The sequence below is a fragment of the Hyperolius riggenbachi genome, chromosome 4 (genome assembly GCF_040937935.1).
Source record: "Hyperolius riggenbachi isolate aHypRig1 chromosome 4, aHypRig1.pri, whole genome shotgun sequence".
Classification (NCBI taxonomy): domain Eukaryota; kingdom Metazoa; phylum Chordata; class Amphibia; order Anura; family Hyperoliidae; genus Hyperolius; species Hyperolius riggenbachi.
Window position 1 is genome coordinate 80,538,422 of NC_090649.1, and position 18,673 is coordinate 80,557,094.

Here is an 18,673-nt window from a genome sequence, read left to right on the forward strand (position 1 = left end):
GCAACATTCAATGCAAAACCAAACAGTCCAAAGGATTGGTTTGCACACCAGCTTATCAATGAGCAAAAGTGTATTTTATTTTTCCATGACGTGTCAAAAACTATGGGCTTGATTCACTGAGACAAACAGAGATAACACGCCTTATCCAAGTTATCACTCCTTATCAGAGATAACACGCCTTATCAGAGATAGCACTCCTTATGAAAAGGTAACATGCCTTATCAGAGTAGCATAGGGAGAGCTATGAACTTATGCCTGCTAATTGGCAATGATGAGAGCTCCACTCATTCTGCCCTGAGCCCCTGCGGCTTCGTAGCGCTCACTATGCTACTCTGATAAGGCGTGTTAACTTTAATAAGGCATGCTAACTTTGATAAGGCGTGCTATCTTTGATAAGGCATGCTATTTGTCTTAGTGGATCAAGCCCCTAGGCAAAAAATGACAATCTGCATCACAGGAGTGATATTCGGGTTGCAATAGAAGCAATATTGGAAGGTAAATCTCTTAACTCTACCCAAACCAGTTGCAGTACATTTTGTACAAATGTACTGCAACTTGACTGTAATCAAGTAAGCAGTCTCCCACAGCGGAAATCAGCACCCAATCAATTCAAACATGTGGGTGAGTGACAGTCCACCTCTTTGCCACGATTATGGTTATTGCATGTGTATAAGCAAAAGTTGCTATAAGACCCTATAGTGGGCATTACACATTACATCTATATTTCATGTAGATATATGTGGAACATGTAATTTCGGTTTTGTTTGACATTTTTTGCCTGTGTTATTATATTATAATTGAGGCGGGGGGGGGGGGGATTCCTTGTTCCAATGGGTGGATCTAATTGTCACACAGTGTATTTAAAGAGATTCTGTAACAACATGTTCAGCCTTATTTCTTCTTTCCTATAAGTTCCTATACCTGTTCTAATGTGGTCTGTCTTACTGCAGCCTTTCCTAGTTGCACAGTGGCTGTATTATCTCTGTTATATAATCTAATCTTCTTTCCTCTGACGGCTTTTTCGGGCTCAGGCACTCAGGCAGGAATGTGCTGCTCTCCTTGTGATAGGATAGAAGCTATACACACCCTCTCCACGCCCCCTGCAGGCTCTGTGTGAGTCACAGACTGAGCTCCTCTCAGCCTATCACACTCTGCTTAGCAGCCATGTCTTTTGTTTGTAAACACTGCCTAAAACTGACAATTACAAGCCAGGATCGCAGCAGGGAGTGGCAGAAACAGCACACACGGGCCCAGGAGAAGATAAGGAATAGAAAGGTATGCTTTTTATTGTAAGAATTTTAGAGTACAGATTCTCTTTAACCACTTCGTACACAGGTCAGTAGATATACGTCCTCTGGGACTTCATCTAAGCCACAGGTCAGTAGATATACGTCTTGTAGCAGAAGCAGTGCTGTGCAGGATTGGGCTTGCTCCTGTGCACATTTCTGGCACTATCTGATGCAGCACTAATTGGTGAATGGGAATATAAGTTTCCTGAGCTAATGAGATTGATTTTTACTATTAAAAATACTTGTATTTTCTCATTTCATAGTGAAAAACACACTCTGTAGCATTATTTCAGAATCAAATATCTTCACCATAAATTGTGACCGGAACATAATCTAAGTTTTGTGATAAGCAGTAAGAATAGCCAAACAAAATTTGTGTTTTTTATCTACAGTAGCACTTTTTATTTTTAAACTGGAATTGGTAAAACTGAAAAATACATGTTTTTTAAAATTTTTTCTTTGTTTTCCCATTAAAATTCATAGAAAACAAAATAGTTTGAGGGAAAAAATGGCATACAATGAAAGCCTAGTTTGTCTTGAAAAAAACAATATATATTTCATTTCTGTGTCATAAGTAGAGATGGGCCGAACCTCCGATTTTAGGTTCGCGAACTTCCGCGAAAGGTTCGGTTCGCGAAAAAGTTCGCAAACCGCAATAGACTTCAATGGGGAGGCGAACCTTAAAGTTTAAAAAAATTCTATCAACTGGAAAAATGATAGAAAACATGTTTCAAAAGCTCTAATACCTGGAGCCACACCTAATTGAGTGAAATACACATCACTGCTAGAGGACCCACCCACCCTCCCTTCCTTCCTTCTCCAAGCAAGGTCCTTTATACCATTTGCCTACCTACACTAATTCGTTATGGGACAGCTGCTATACACACCCTCCCTCCTCCCTCCAACCCTCCTACCCTTCTACCTTTCTACCTATTCCCTCCTCCCTCCTACCGGAGGGAGGAGGGTCTCTTCTGCCAGGGAATTATACTATTTTAAAAACTAGTATACATCATACCATAGCTGGGAATCGAACCCAGATCTCACCGTGTGGTGGGCACGTCACCCTAAGCACTGTACCACTACAGAAGAAAGTGAAGCTAGCCTAAAATTTAACATTTATGCTCAATGCAATAGAACCATTAGGTTGCTTAAAGGAGAACTGTAGTGAGAGGTATATGGAGGCTGCCATATTGATTTCCTTTTAAGCTATACCAGTTGCCTGGCAGCCCTGCTGATCTATTTGGCTGCAGTAGTGTGAATCACACCAGAAACAAGCATGCAGCTAATCTTGTCAGATCTTACAAAAATGTCAAACACCAGATCTGCTGCATGCTTGTTCAGGGTCTAGGGCTAAAAGTATTGGAGGCAGAGGATCTGCAGGATAGCCAGGTAACTGGTATTGCTTAAAAGGAAATCAATATGGTAGCCTCCATATACCTTTCACTACAGTTCTCCTTTAAAGGGAACCTTAACTGAGAGTGATATGGATGTTTCCTGTAAACAATACCAGTTGCCTGGCAGTCCAGCTGATCTTTGTGACTGCAATAGTGGCTGAATGACACCCTGAAACAAGCATGCAGCGAATCCAGTCTGACTTCAGTCAGAGCACCTGATCTGCATGCTTGTTCAGGGGCTGTGGCTAAAAGTATTAGAGACACCGGATCAGCAGGCGATTCAGGCAACTGGTATTATTTTAAAAGGAAAAATCCATATCCTTCTCTGTTTAGGTTCCCTTTAAGGATTTGTAGCATAAAAGCCAACTCACATTGGCTGGGATTTGAACCTGGGTCTCACTGTATGGTGGACAAGCACACTAACCACTATACCAACTGAAGCTGGCCTGAAATTGCTGGCCTGAAATTGCTGGCCTAAAATTTACTATTTATGCTCAATACAAGAGAAAAAGTAGACAAGACAAATAACATTTATATCACACTTTTCTCCTGGCGGACTCAAAGGACCAGAGCTGCAGCCACTAGGGCATGCTCTATAGGCAGTAGCAGTGTTAGGAAGACTTGCCTAAGGTCTCCTACTGAATAGGTGCTGGCTTACTGAACAGACAGAGCTGAAATTTGAACTCTGGTCTCCTTTGTCAGAGGCAGCGCCCTTATCCATTACACCATGCAGCCACTGCTTACCAGGGTCGGACTGGGACCCTGGGGGCCCACCAGAGAAATTTCAACCTGGGGCCCACACATCCCATTACTGCGGTGAAAAAAGGAACATGACCATGCACCGGAAGGTGGGCGTGGTCATGATGTATCATGGACAGGGCCAAATGTACATGAACTTAGCAGCATTGTAATTAAGAAACACTGCTACCCAGTAAAACTTTGCATAGAGTCCCCCTTTAATATAATGTCCCAGTTGCCATACATATGACATGGATTAGATTGTGAGCTCCTCTGAGGACAGTCAGTGACACGACTATGTCAATTAATCTAAGTCAATAAATCTAAGAATCTAAGGCCTCCTTTCCACGGACTGCTGATAGGCAGTGAAATGCCTCTCAAACTTTCTCAACTGCTTACTGCTGCCTGGTAACTGCTTGTTGCTGCATGATAACTGCTTACTTCTGCCTGGTAACTGCTTGCTGAGCAAACAGCTCAACAGTTCGTGGAAAGGAGGCCTCAGTCAATCTAAAATCAATTACCTGGTGGGTGGCCTAATATCAATTACCTGGAGGGTGGGTGGCCTAATATCAATTACCTGGAGGGTGGGTGGCCTAATATCAATTACCAGGTGGGTGGGCTAATATCAATTACCTGGAGGGTGGGCTAATATCAATTACCTGGAGGGTGGGTGGCCTAATATCAATTACCAGGTGGGTGGGCTAATATCAATTACCTGGAGGGTGGGCTAATATCAATTACCTGGAGGGTGGGCTAATATCAATTACCTGGAGGGTGGGCTAATATCAATTACCTGGAGGGTGGGTGGCCTAATATCAATTACCTGGAGGGTGGGTGGCCTAATATCAATTACCAGGTGGGTGGCCTAATATCAATTACCTGGAGGGTGGGTGGCCTAATATCAATTACCTGGAGGGTGGGTGGCCTAATATCAATTACCAGGTGGGTGGGCTAATATCAATTACCTGGAGGGTGGGCTAATATCAATTACCTGGAGGGTGGGCTAATATCAATTACCTGGAGGGTGGGCTAATATCAATTACCTGGAGGGTGGGCTAATATCAATTACCTGGAGGGTGGGCTAATATCAATTACCAGGGGGGTGGGCTAATATCAATAACCCGGTGGGTGGGATAATATCAATTAACCCGGTGGGTGGGCTAATATCAATTAACCCGGTGGGTGGGCTAATATCAATTAACCCGGTGGGTGGGCTAATATCAATTAACCCGGTGGGTGGGCTAATGTCAATTACCCGGAGGGTGGGTGGGCTAATATCAATTACCTGGAGGGTGGGTGGCCTAATGTCAATTACCTGGAGGGTGGGCTAATATCAATAACCCGGTGGGTGGGCTAATATCAATAACCCGGTGGGTAGGCTAATATCAATTACCTGGAGGGTGGGCTAATATCAATTACCTGGAGGGTGGGTGGCCTAATATTAATTACCTGGAGGGTGGGTGGGCTAATATCAATTACCTGGAGGGTGGGCTAATATCAATTACCTGGAGGGTGGGCTAATATCAATTACCTGGAGGGTGGGTGGCCTAATATTAATTACCTGGAGGGTGGGTGGGCTAATATCAATTACCTGGAGGGTGGGCTAATATCAATTACCTGGAGGGTGGGCTAATATCAATTACCTGGAGGGTGGGCTAATATCAATTACCAGGTGGGTGGGCTAATATCAATTACCAGGTGGGTGGGCTAATATCAATTACCTGGAGGGTGGGCTAATATCAATTACCTGGAGGGTGGGCTCACACAAGCCTAGTAAGGCAGGGTGGGTGATCTAATAAGTGAGCTTACACTTTGAAACGTCTTATGTACATAGGCAAAAGAGGTTAGTATGTTAGTATTAGGCAGAGTAAAGAGGGAAGGTTAGTGTCAAGGTGGCCATTAATGATACAATTCTCCAGATGATCGACTATCTGATTCGATCGTAATATCGATCGGAAACAATCATTCAAGATCACTAACAGAAGTAATGATGCTAACCAATTTGATCAGACCAATGAAATTGATCCAGAAAATGAATCTATTCCATTAATCTGATCAAATTGCATAGAAGCTTTCATTCCGCTAGTGGGACCGAACGATTATCTCCAAAAGATATTGAGATTAGGTGATCGTCTGGAGAATTGTATCGCTAATGATCATTAGCAGAGGAGAGAAAAATAAATGCAATGCAGGTAGGTAATCCACACAAATAGATGTGTTAAATGGATAGGACTTACTGCAATTCAGTGACAATAAACTGCACAAAATAATCATCAATAAAAAGTGCAAATGCTATAATCATACACCAGGAATACAATAAACTGCATAACCTGAAAGTGCAAACAATACATTGTTGTAAAGTAAAAGAAAATACAAAAAGAGGGATGAATAGTGTGAGAATTCTCCAGACAGGAAAGAGTGGAGATAGGGAGTTGTGTGAACTACAATAGAGAGAAGAGCTCACAGCTATTTCAGGCTCAGCTCAGTGCTGGGACATGACCAGGGTAGGGCCCTATTTGAGCCGACCTTCTTAATTACCGTAACATAAGCTATGACACCCAATTGGAGTTATAAGGCCACAGCTTTATTACAGTGTTAACATTAAACATTAGTTGAGCTGTGACAGCGAAACATTGAAATAAAAAGATGAGTATAAAGGGGGAGGGACAAAAACACATATTACAACAACAATCATATTTCCATTAACCGATGGCGGGGCGCTTGAGCGCTCTGCAGGTCCCTTGACAATGCCCTTGCGTGCTGGCCACTAGCCTTCGGCTTACATTATCACATTACACCACCACTCCTCACTCCATTATGCATTATCCATTATCATGATATTTCATTATGGGATCCTCTTTCGACTCATTCATTGGTTATGCCAGCTCAGTGGTGAATACTTTCTCGATGTCCAAAGATACGGCATTGCCAAGGACCCGCCCTCGGCTGTGACGAAGTCTGTAGGGATACAACAAGTTTGCATTGTTATGGGGTGTTCCCAACACCCATCCTGCCACTTGCTACCGACGAGCAAGCGGCACTGGGAGGGTGGGTGGGAGAAGTTTGCTGTATCCACACGATCCAAGAAGGGAGGCTGAATGGCCAGCCCCCCGGTCTTATAGTGTCCTGGCCTCAGGCCAGGACACTCCACCTTTACTTCACACCTGGCGACCCTATTGACTCTGGACAGTCCAGCTCAGAGCCCACCCGGTCACGCCCCTTCTCGCCCTAGCTTCGCCCAGCTCTCAGGTTACTTGACCAGGGTAGGGCCCTATTTGAGCCGACCTTCTTAATTACCGTAACATAAGCTATGACACCCAATTGGAGTTATAAGGCCACAGCTTTATTACAGTGTTAACATTAAACATTAGTTGAGCTGTGACAGCGAAACATTGAAATAAAAAGATGAGTATAAAGGGGGAGGGACAAAAACACATATTACAACAACAATCATATTTCCATTAACCGATGGCGGGGCGCTTGAGCGCTCTGCAGGTCCCTTGACAATGCCCTTGCGTGCTGGCCACTAGCCTTCGGCTTACATTATCACATTACACCACCACTCCTCACTCCATTATGCATTATCCATTATCATGATATTTCATTATGGGATCCTCTTTCGACTCATTCATTGGTTATGCCAGCTCAGTGGTGAATACTTTCTCGATGTCCAAAGATACGGCATTGCCAAGGACCCGCCCTCGGCTGTGACGAAGTCTGTAGGGATACAACAAGTTTGCATTGTTATGGGGTGTTCCCAACACCCATCCTGCCACTTGCTACCGACGAGCAAGCGGCACTGGGAGGGTGGGTGGGAGAAGTTTGCTGTATCCACACGATCCAAGAAAGAAGGCTGAATGGCCAGCCCCCCGGTCTTATAGTGTCCTGGCCTCAGGCCAGGACACTCCACCTTTACTTCACACCTGGCGACCCTATTGACTCTGGACAGTCCAGCTCAGAGCCCACCCGGTCACTCCCCTTCTCGCCCTAGCTTCGCCCAGCTCTCAGGTTACTTGACCAGGGTAGGGCCCTATTTGAGCCGACCTTCTTAATTACCGTAACATAAGCTATGACACCCAATTGGAGTTATAAGGCCACAGCTTTATTACAGTGTTAACATTAAACATTAGTTGAGCTGTGACAGCGAAACATTGAAATAAAAAGATGAGTATAAAGGGGGAGGGACAAAAACACATATTACAACAACAATCATATTTCCATTAACCGATGGCGGGGCGCTTGAGCGCTCTGCAGGTCCCTTGACAATGCCCTTGCGTGCTGGCCACTAGCCTTCAGCTTACATTATCACATTACACCACCACTCCTCACTCCATTATGCATTATCCATTATCATGATATTTCATTATGGGATCCTCTTTCGACTCATTCATTGGTTATGCCAGCTCAGTGGTGAATACTTTCTCGATGTCCAAAGATACGGCATTGCCAAGGACCCGCCACAGCATTCGTCCTTGCCCTCTCAAGGGCGAATGCCCGCCCATACGCAGAGCGCTGCCTCGAGAGCCTCTCTCAGGCCATATAAGAAGATGGTGTTGCCCAGATCATTTAGGTGCACGCCGTCCCTCTCCAGGTGCCCCGCCGGCCTTTCGAGCAGCGTGTGACGTACTGCTAACCCCCCAGCCCTGAACATAAATTTCGAAATGGCTGTATTGATTTTTGCCCGAGACTGATTTAGGACCTGCTCGGGCTTGCGCGGGCGCCACGTTAGCCTGGGGATGATTTCCGACCACACTACGGTCATATGGGGGCAGAGTGACCACATCCGCGTGAATAGTGATATTAGTTCTTGCATCAGTAGATGCTGCTGCATATGCCCGACGTCGTTACCCCCAATATGGACCATTAGCACGTCGGGGGACCGCCTTGCTTTCACTAACTTAAAAAATTTTTGGGCCAGCCTCTCGACTGTCAGTCCTCCCTGGCCCAGCCATTGAACCTCCACGTTGTCGCTTACCTGCCCGAGGTGTCGATCTCTGTCTCCCTTTGCAGCTCGTCGCTCGGCCCGCACTATGTATGAATGCCCCATTATCCACACTATACATTTTCGTCGGCCTGTGAGGGATGATAGTCATTATAACATGCTACAGTACAAACTTTTTTTTTTGATACTTCTTCGCGCCCTACACTTATCGCTCCGCCAGGTGCGGGCGAATGTAAGACCTGAAACGGTGCGATTCCCATCTGCCGATCTTTTTAATCATTTCGGCGCCGAGGCCCCATCTGGTTGCCTCGGTAGCTGCCCCAATGCGAAATGAGTGTGACCCGTATTCGGCTGTGACACACCCGATCCCTGTGAGTGTGCGTTTTAGCAGGGCTACGAACTGAAATCTGGACAGCGTAGTTCCGTCTTCGTGCCGCAGGACGGACCGGTTCGGTCAGACTGCCCCTGCATAAAACTTGTGTACAGTTGTACCGGGCAAGCCCTGCTCCCGGCCATCTCCCTGAGCCTAAGGGTTACTCCTTTGGCCCTCTGGTCCGTTTTTGACCTGGGAATGTGCACCCATAAGCTGCCTTGGGCTATCGAGATATCCTTTCGCTGTATCCCCCCCCCGCTATTTCTATTGGGGCCTACCAGCTCCCCCACCCTTAAAGCACCATGGAAAGCTAACGCAAAAGCCAGCTGGAACAGCCGAATTTCGTGTGCACTGCGGCAATGTACCTCCAGTGCGTTCAGTAGTTCGATCAGCAATGCCAGCGTGATGGGCCTTCGGCAATCACCTCCCAACTCCTCCTTACCCCTACGTCTAAAACCCTTGACCACCTGGCGAATCATGAAGACCTTGGTTAAATCTTCCTCCCCCCTTAACTTAAATAGGAACGCCAGTGCCGCCATGGCCTTGTCCACTGCGGAGGGTGACGTAGCCGTGGCACATATGTTGCCGAGGAAATGGAGCATAAGGCTCCTTTTTTCTTCGGGGTTCCCCGTTGGGTGCCTGATTTCTAAGTCCGCCCACCTATTCCATACTCTGCTGTAAGCCCTCCAAGTGGTTGGTGAGATGGACTGTTTTACCCAACTCGCCAGTCTGTCGAGACTGTGTCCCATAGGCCTGATGGTATCTGTGTGGGCCTCTCGTCCGCCTCTGGGGCCAACTTCCGAAAACGGTCCAGCTGAAAACGAGACAGTGCGTCAGCTATCCCGTTCTCCTTACCGGGGATGTGTACTGCCCTAAAGCTAATGTTATGCTGCAGACACTTTAGTACGAACTGCCTGATGAGACTCACAACTGGGGGTGATGATGAAGTCAGACTATTTACCGCTGCGACTACTGCCATGTTGTCCGTGCGAAATCGGACTGCTCTGTTGGCTAGCTCGTGGCCCCAGACCAACAGTGCTACTACCAGCGGGAAGAATTCTAGAAAGGCCAGGTTCTTCCCCAGTGGTGATCGGAGCCATGGGTGTGGCCACCTGCCGCTCACCCACCGTCCTTTGAAATAGGCTCCAAAGCCTGTGGACCCCGCAGCGTCGGTGAAGAGCTGCAGCTCCTCGTTCGTGCGCCACTCTTGGGGCCACAGCGTTCTCCCATTATAATCTGCCAGGAACGATTCCCAGACCCTTAAGTCATCTTTTGTCTCCCGGTTTAGCCTGATGAAGTGGTGGGGCTGCTGTATTCCTTTCGTCAGAAAGGCTAGGCGCCTGCAGAAGATCCTGCCCATTGGCATGACCCTGCATGCAAAGTTCAGTTTACCCAGTAGTGACTGTATTTCGCGCAGTGTCCTTTTCCTGTCTGCCAGGGATTTTCCCACTTCAAGCCTGAGGTCACAGACCTTGTCCTCAGGTAGTCTAAATTCCATCGCCTCCGAGTCTATCTCTATCCCCAGAAACTTGATCTGCCTCGTTGGTCCCTCAGTTTTTTCAGCTGCTAATGGTACCCCAAATAGGTCAAATGTGTCTACCAGCGTGCGCATCAGCTGCCCGCATTCGCCCGACCCGGCCGGGCCCACGCAAAGGAAGTCGTCCAAGTAATGAACTATGCCTTTGGAGCCGCTTTCGTTCTTCACTACCCATTCTAGGAATGTGCTAAAGGCTTCGAAATATGCGCATGATATTGAGCAACCCATGGGCAAGCATCGGTCGACATAATATCTTCCCTCAAACTTGCATCCCAACAGGTGCAGGCTATCCTTGTGCACCGGCAGTAGGCGAAAAGCCGATTCTATATCTACCTTGCCCATTAGTGCCCCTTGGCCTTTTCCTCTCACCAGGGCTATTGCCCTGTCAAAGGATGCGTAGTGTACCGCCGCTAAGTCTGGGTCGATCCCGTCGTTTACTGACGTGCCCCGTGGGTGCGATAGGTGGTGGATAAGGCGGTATTTACCTGCCTCTTTCTTGGGGACCACGCCTAGGGGTGATATGTGTAGATTGGGAATGGGTGGGTGGTGATAAGGACCTGCCATCCTTTCCATGGCTAGCTCCTTATCCAATTTTTGCGCCACCACCTCTGGGAATTGATAAGCGGATTTTAAATTTTTGCACCTGTCATTTGGGTAGGCCGTTTCGCATGGTATTCTAAACCCCTCCCGAAAACCATATGCTAGCAGGTCGGCCTGTTCCCTATTGGGGTACCTGTCTAGCCATGGGGCCATCGCCCCAACTTTAACTGGCGTGACTCCCTTTTCCAGCTCCTTGCTCTGCCTTGACCCCCTGCGCATTTCTGTTCCTTTTGTAACATTTTGCCCCTGGGTGCCCACTGGCCCCACAGACTGCGCAATCGTGCTTATACCTGCATGTGGTTCCCCGCTTGCAGGTATCGTTGTTGTAGTTCCAGCATAAACCCTTTCTTTGCTGGGCCAGCGAGGCATCCGCCCCGCCGGCACCCGCTTGAAAAGGGGTGCTCTGTCCCCCTTTGTACCCGCCCCCGTATTCTGGTTTGGCGGGGCTACTCAGTGACATCCATAGCATGATGTCCCTGTGCTCCCACGTCAAAGATGACCTGACTGCCATCCTTTGGCGAAACTGCTCATCGTATAGCAGCCAGGCCTTCCCCCCGTATTTGTGGTATGCTTCCCTGATGCCGTCTAGGTAGCAGAACATTGCTGCGCATTGTTCTGGGGTCTTCTCCCCCACTATGCTGGCGAATATGTGGAACGCCCTGGACCAGTTGGGGAATGTCCTGGGTATTAGTCTATACATTCTCCTTATGTCGTCCTCCTCTTTGCGGTGTTCCTTGCCCCTTTCCCATTTGTCTATGTTAAAGTTATCCAGGGGGAGCACTGTGAATATGTCAATGTACTGACCCTTCCAAATTTTTTTCTTTGTTTCCTCTGACACGTGGAAACCTAAGGGGCCCGCGAAACAGATGTAGGTGCTGCTCTTAGCCGAATCGGCTAGACGGGGAGCCCGTTCGGGCTTCTCGGTCGTTGCTACCTCCGGGGCTGCGGCGACCTGCAGTTGATCGTTCCCAACCTCTGGAACCGAGCCGCGCACCTCCGCCTGGTTCGCGGGCCTTGTTTCCTCACCCCCTCCCAAGGCCCCCACCTGTTGAGTTGTATTATTTGCCATAATGGCCTTCAGAATTTCCAGCAGTAAAGACCGCTGGTCCCCCTCCTGAGCAATCCCATTAGCAGTTGTAGAAGCATACATTTCATTGGCAGTCGTTTTGTTAGTCTCACCTGCTTGGTTTTCCGCCTCGTGGAGTGTCGCCGGTCCATCCCGTCCATGTGGCCCCTGAGCTATCTGCTCCCCGGAGCCGTGATGGGCGACCTGCGGAGGCAATAACAAAGAGGCGACCCCTTCCGCCCAGTTATACCGCTGCCGCGCGCCCTGCTGCTGCCGTCCTTCGCCGCTGCTGCTGCCCCGGCCTTGCGCCTGGTCCCCCCTCTCTTCCCCCGCGCCTTCCTGATATCCCCATCCGCCCTCCTGCTGGCCCCCGTATTGGCCCTGGTCCTCCTCCTGGTCCCCTTCGCTCTCCCCCCCCCTCCTCCGCCGAACTCACCTCCGTGGCGTGCTCCGGTGGTTGCTGCCGCCCTCTGCCCCCTTCCCACCTGCTGGGCCTCTGTGCTGACCCCTGACCCCCACCCTGGCTTCTTGTGGCCCCCTTGCCCGCTGCTCTCTTCCCCCCAGACTTGCGGCCCCCCCCCTGCGCTGCCCTGTGACCCTCTGTCCTCCTGGGGCCCCCTCTGTCTGTGGTTCCTGCCTCCCCCCACAAGCCCACGGTCCCATGCTGGGGCTCTGTGGCGAGCCCTTCACTTGACCCGGTGCCTGGAGGCTCAGGGCTGGGCTGGGTCCCCCTCGGTGGCCATGTCTGTTTGGCCTATGGGTGGGGGTGGCCGATTGGTGGCTGGTTGGGGATGGGGTTCATGTGCGCTGCGCTGCGGGGGTTAATGCCGGGCCCCCACTGGTCGCACCGCTCCGATCGCCGCCGCGCTGGCCGCGCCGCCGGGGGCTCTTGCTCGCCCTGACCTGGCGGCGGCCATTTTGCCGTGGGCTAGAGGATCTAGCCCGGCGGCCATTTTCCCGTAGCCCCGGGTGGCGGCCATCTTGCGGGAGCTCCGGACCCCGGGGAGGAGGAGGGAGGGGGCGTGGACCTGCCGCTTGCTCCTGCCCGAGCGAGCAAGTCTCCTCGGCCGGGCCTTCCCCCGCACCCTCCGCCCGGCCATCCTGATCCCCGCAAACCGCCGCCGCTGCCTGGGCCCCTAAGTTCGCCGCCCGGACCTCCGCTGTGATGGGGCCTTCCTCCCCCCTTCTCCTGCTCCTGGCCGGGGATCCCGCGGGGCTGAAACGAACCGGAGGCCTCCTTCTTCTGGTGCTCTCCGGGCGCGGAGCCCCCGACAGGTTGGTGAGCTGGGCCTGCAGCCACAGCATCCCTTGGTCCCCTGGCAGGGCCCGCACTCGGTCCCAGAGCTGCTGCATGGGGGCATCCATGCTAGTGTGCTCCTGCAGCGGCTCAATGATGGGGAGGGAGGCGGTGTACCCGTGGGTTGAGGTGGCTGGCCTGTATGAGGGCCCTGGAATGTGGTAGCTGGGCAGGCGGGGGGAGTGGGGTGGGATGCAGCAGCCCTCCGTTCACTGAGGCACTCGAAGTGTGCGGGGAGCCGGGGGGGTTACTGTGCCGGATGGTAGGGGAACCTGGATGGCACACTAAGGGGCCGCCTGAAGCTGGCTGGGAGGGGGGCCTGGATTGCCCAGAATCGCCTTGGGGTGAGTTGCAAGGCGATGCCGGGACTGCCGGTCGGCTGCCTGAATCTGTTGCAGCGCGCTGTGTGAGCTGGGCCGCTGGGATGCGATGAGGTTTGGCCGGGCTGGGGCAGCCGGGATGAATGGGATGGATGGATGTGACTCACAGGGCTGAAGCTATCCCGGGGGAAAAGGCTGCTGCTGTTTGGGCCTAATGCTGGGAGATGGCTGGGGAGGGCTCTGGCTAAGGCCTAGTAAGAAAAACTGCACTTACCCCAGCCTGAGCTCCAGCGAAGTTTGCTGTATCCACACGATCCAAGAAGGGAGGCTGAATGGCCAGCCCCCCGGTCTTATAGTGTCCTGGCCTCAGGCCAGGACACTCCACCTTTACTTCACACCTGGCGACCCTATTGACTCTGGACAGTCCAGCTCAGAGCCCACCCGGTCACGCCCCTTCTCGCCCTAGCTTCGCCCAGCTCTCAGGTTACTGGAGAGTGTGTGCAAGGAGGGGAGGGGGGAAGGGTAGTGTCTACAGCACTGACAGGCAGGAGGTAGCCAGAGGGTGAGATAAAAGAATACCCGCTGGCAATGGCATTCCGTGGAGGAGGCAGATCAGCTGGACCAAAGACATGTCTGTGCTGGCTGATTCAAATTAGCCGCGCTGTTGCAGCTTTCTCCTCACTGCTGTGCACGTGGGGGGCAGGGCCTCTTCCAGTAACCAGAGTGACTCTCGTCTCTGGCTGTATTCCCATCTCTGTCTGCTGTAGAGCCGAGAGGTGGAGCCACGCCCACTTGCTGTGTTTTCTCTGTTCAGCCGGAACTATAAACTAATTGACGGCTGGAGACAGAGAGCGCAGGGAGGCGGAAGGTTAAATAGTCCCTTTGCCTGCCTGCGTCTCTGCAACAATCTTCTGGGGGGTGATTTACTTATTGAAAGGCCCAGCAGGGCTGCATTAAAGAAGATATTAAAACACATGTAGCCAGAAAAGGCGCCCCGTCTATGGGCCCCATAGTTATCCCTACGCCACTGGCCCTGGGGCCCACTGGAGATGTGGAGGCGGGGCCCACCGACCAAAACATCGGCACTTCGCTGGGTCAGTACGACGCTGCTGCTTACAGATATTTAGCCAGACATGGCCTTCTCTTTTGTGTTATTTGTCTTGTCTACTTTTTCTCTTGTATTAAGCATAAATAGTAAATTTTAGGCCAGCAATTTCAGGCCAGCTTCAGTTGGTATAGTGGTTAGTGTGCTTGTCCACCATACAGTGAGACCCAGGTTCAAATCCCAGCCAATGTGAGTTGGCTTTTATGCTACAAATCCTTAAAGGGAACCTAAACGGAGAAGGATATGGATTTTTCCTTTTAAAATAATACCAATTGCCTGAATCGCCTGCTGATCCTGTGTCTCTAATACTTTTAGCCACAGCCCCTGAACAAGCATGCAGATCAGGTGCTCTGACTGAAGTCAGACTGGATTAGCTGCATGCTTGTTTCAGGGTGTCATTCAGCCACTATTGCAGTCACAAAGATCAGCTGGACTGCCAGGCAACTGGTATTGTTTACAGAAAACATCCATATCATTCTCAGTTAAGGTTCCCTTTAAAGGAGAACTCTAGTGAAAGGTATATGGAGGCTACCATATTGATTTCCTTTTAAGCAATAATAGTTACCTGGCTATCCTGCAGATCATCTGCCTCCAATACTTTTAGCCCTAGACCCTGAACAAGCATGCAGCAGATCTGGTGTTTGACATTTTTGTAAGATCTGACAAGATTAGCTGCATGCTTGTTTCTGGTGTGATTCACACTACAGTGGCGGGAGGAGGGAGGAGGGAGGTGGGAGGAGGGAGGTGGGAGCAGGGAGGAGGGAGGTGGGAGGAGGGAAGTGGGAGGAGGGAGGTGGGAGGAGGGAGGTGGGAGGAGGGAGGTGGGAGGAGGGAGGAGGGAGGTGGGAGGAGGGAGGTGGGAGGTGGGAGGAGGGAGGAGGGAGGAGGGAGGAGGGAGGTGGGAGGAGGGAGGTGGGAGGGAGGTGGGAGGAGGGAGGTGGGAGGTGGGAGGAGGGAGGTGGGAGGAGGGAGGAGGCCAATTAAAATCTCCCTAGAAGAGTGTGTAGCAGCTGTCCCATAACTAATTAGTGTAGGCAGACAACTGAGTCAAATGGTATAAAGGACCTAGCTTGAGGGGAGGGTGGGTGGATTCTCTAGCACTCAAAGCAGTGTATTTGACAATAACATGTCTGCTGACAGTGAAATGGAGGGTAAAAATTTTGCTCAATACAGCATTATGGGGCGAATCGAACTTTCGCAAAAGTTCGCCTGATGCAGGCGAACGCGAACCCCCAAAGTTCGCCTGGAACCGTTCGCCGGCGAACCGTTCGGCCCATCTCTAGTCATAAGTAGGGATAAAGTTATTTCTGATTAAATAGGGACATAGCTAAACTGTCAAAACTGCTCTGGTCAATAAGTACAAAACAAGGTCTGGATGCGAAGTGGTTAATATGGTGTGCACTTTGTATTGAGATGTTTGTCTGCACTTATCTGAGGAAGGGGACCCTATGTGTCCCCGAAAACAATTGTCATGCATAGTGTTTGACACGTCATGGAAAAATAAACGACACTTTTGCTGATTGAGAAGCATTGAGAAGCTGGTGTGTAAACCAATTCTTAGGACTGGGACTGGGGGGGCGCAATTTCTGTTTTTGCCATAGGCACCATATTATCCAGACTCGCCTCTGGACACTGGTCCACTTAATGCTGATGTCTCAGTGCACGCAGCTGACAGCCACCTAATTCTGATATTTGGGGCACATTTCCACTGTTGGCGTCCGCGGCGAACGGTGAACATTTGGGGTGTTCGACCCGCCCCTATACATCATCATGGAGATAAATTTTGACCCCTTACCTCACAGTCAGCAGACACATGGCAGCCAATCAGCTAGCACCCCCTCCTGGACCCCCCTATTAAAAATCAGTTGCAGTGGCCATATTGGATTCATTCTCTACTGGCTGCTGACTGTTAGTGAGAGCAGGGTCAGACTTGCTGCAGATAGGTAGGGAAAGCATTAGCTAGGCCTGTGTTCTTGTTCCTCACTGACTACCTTTTGAGGGCTAGTACATTGGTCTCCTGTTTTTTATTTTGTGTGTGACACTCCATATCCCACTGACACCCAGAGCTGTATGCACACTAGTGCTGTTGCTACATTGAGTTGCAGGCACAGTACCACTCCAGTGCATTAGTTTAGACTGTATTCAGATAGTACTATTGCATTTCTCTGTGTGTGACACTCCACAGCCCACTGACACCCATCTCTGTGCACAGATGTGTGCACCCATAGCTGTGTTCTGAATGCAATGTGATTTCTGCCCTTTAGGGATTAAAACCAGACTCTGCGTCAACTACGTAAGTTTTGGCTGGACTTCTGGCATGGATCCCCCTCCAGGTCTTAGACCCCCTGAAACACATTTTCCATCACTTTTGTGAAACTAGAAAGAGTCCCTGTAGGCTTTAAAATTCACCTGCTCCTTGAAGTTTATGGCGGTTCGCTGGGTTCGCATGCTCATGAACATTTGTGGAAGTTCGCTGTTTGCAAACCCAAAATTTGATGTTCAGGTCATCTCTAACTGTAAATGCTTGAGTCTGTTAATATGGTATATTAGCGGTACAAAGTGTGAGAGAACGCGGAAAAGCCGCCGCGTGCGCTGACAGCAAGGCGGCTGATTCCACGTCCAATGCGGCGGTTTGCACGCGGAAGCGTGCGCCTGGTAACATGGCAGAACGCGGAAAAGCCGCCGCATGTATTGACAGCAAGGCGACTGGTTCCGCTTCCAGCGCGGCGGTTTGCACGCAGCAGCGCGTGTCTGGTGTGGCTGAGTCTGTTAGTTCACACAGGCTTAGGAATACGCACGCGCGCGCTGAGAGGCAGAACTTTTATGATGGGCAAGGGGGGATCAGCTGACCAAGCCGATCAGCTGACCCCAGAGTTGGTAACTATTGGTTGATCACTTAGGGGTGGCGCCAGAGAGCGCTAATCCTTATATAGTTACTGCTGGCCAGTCACAAGTTGTCTGCCGTTGCGAACACTACGTGGAAGCACTCAGACCTTAGTCAGATCCAACAGTGTGTTTGAACCAGGAGGACCTGGGAATTCACACTGAGCCAGTTTACCTGTATTATCATTCTGTTATTTATTAGACTAGTTCCAGGGTGTAGAGACCACGGACCTCACATCCAGACTAGGGAACTTGTGTTATCATTCTGTTATACATCAGACTAGTTCCAGGGTGTAGAGACCACGGACCTCACACCCAGACTAGGGAACTTGTGTTATCATTCTGTTATACATCAGACTAGTTCCAGGGTGTAGAGACCACGGACCTCACACCCAGACTAGGCATTGTTTGATATCTGTTATGACTTATTGCTTTCCTGACTACTCCTCTGATCTCTGATTCGGTACCTTGCATATCTGATATTCTGTTGCCAAACCCTGCCTGTCTTGGATACCGAATCAGTCTTCTGTCTTTGTACTTAGTCTGTCCGTGTGTTGCCGACCTGGCTTGCCCGACCTCGAGAGCTATCTCCCTCCTCAAGAGATAGTCTCCAGATCAGTTAGTGACATCCACCTTCAAGTGTCACTCACTCTCTGATACTTCCTACTTTCAGCCTGACTCCACCCCTTGGTGAGTCTCAGGCTGCTGGAAGGTTTCTGTACTCTCTAAGAGCAGTATTGCCCATACTGCCTATAATCACCTGTTCATCAGGTGTGTTACTCAAAGTTACTGTTACACCAAACACTCACCAATATATATAGGTGTCCAGAGGTTAGTAATATATCTGTATTATCAGTGATTCTGCAGATCATCAATAATCAGGTATACATCTGTATTCTTGGTGATACTGCAGATCGCCAATAATCAGATTCTCTCTGCGTGCTGACACCAATCGTTACACAAAGCAATTTCTTTCTCGGATCAGGGCACAATACATGGCTACTTAATTTTGGTATCTTGGGGGCACACAGCTACTGAATTCATGTATCTGAGTGATCATGGCTTCTTCCTTTCCGATATCTTGGGGGCACATGGACGCGGAACTCTAAACTAAAGAAACTGTTAAAAA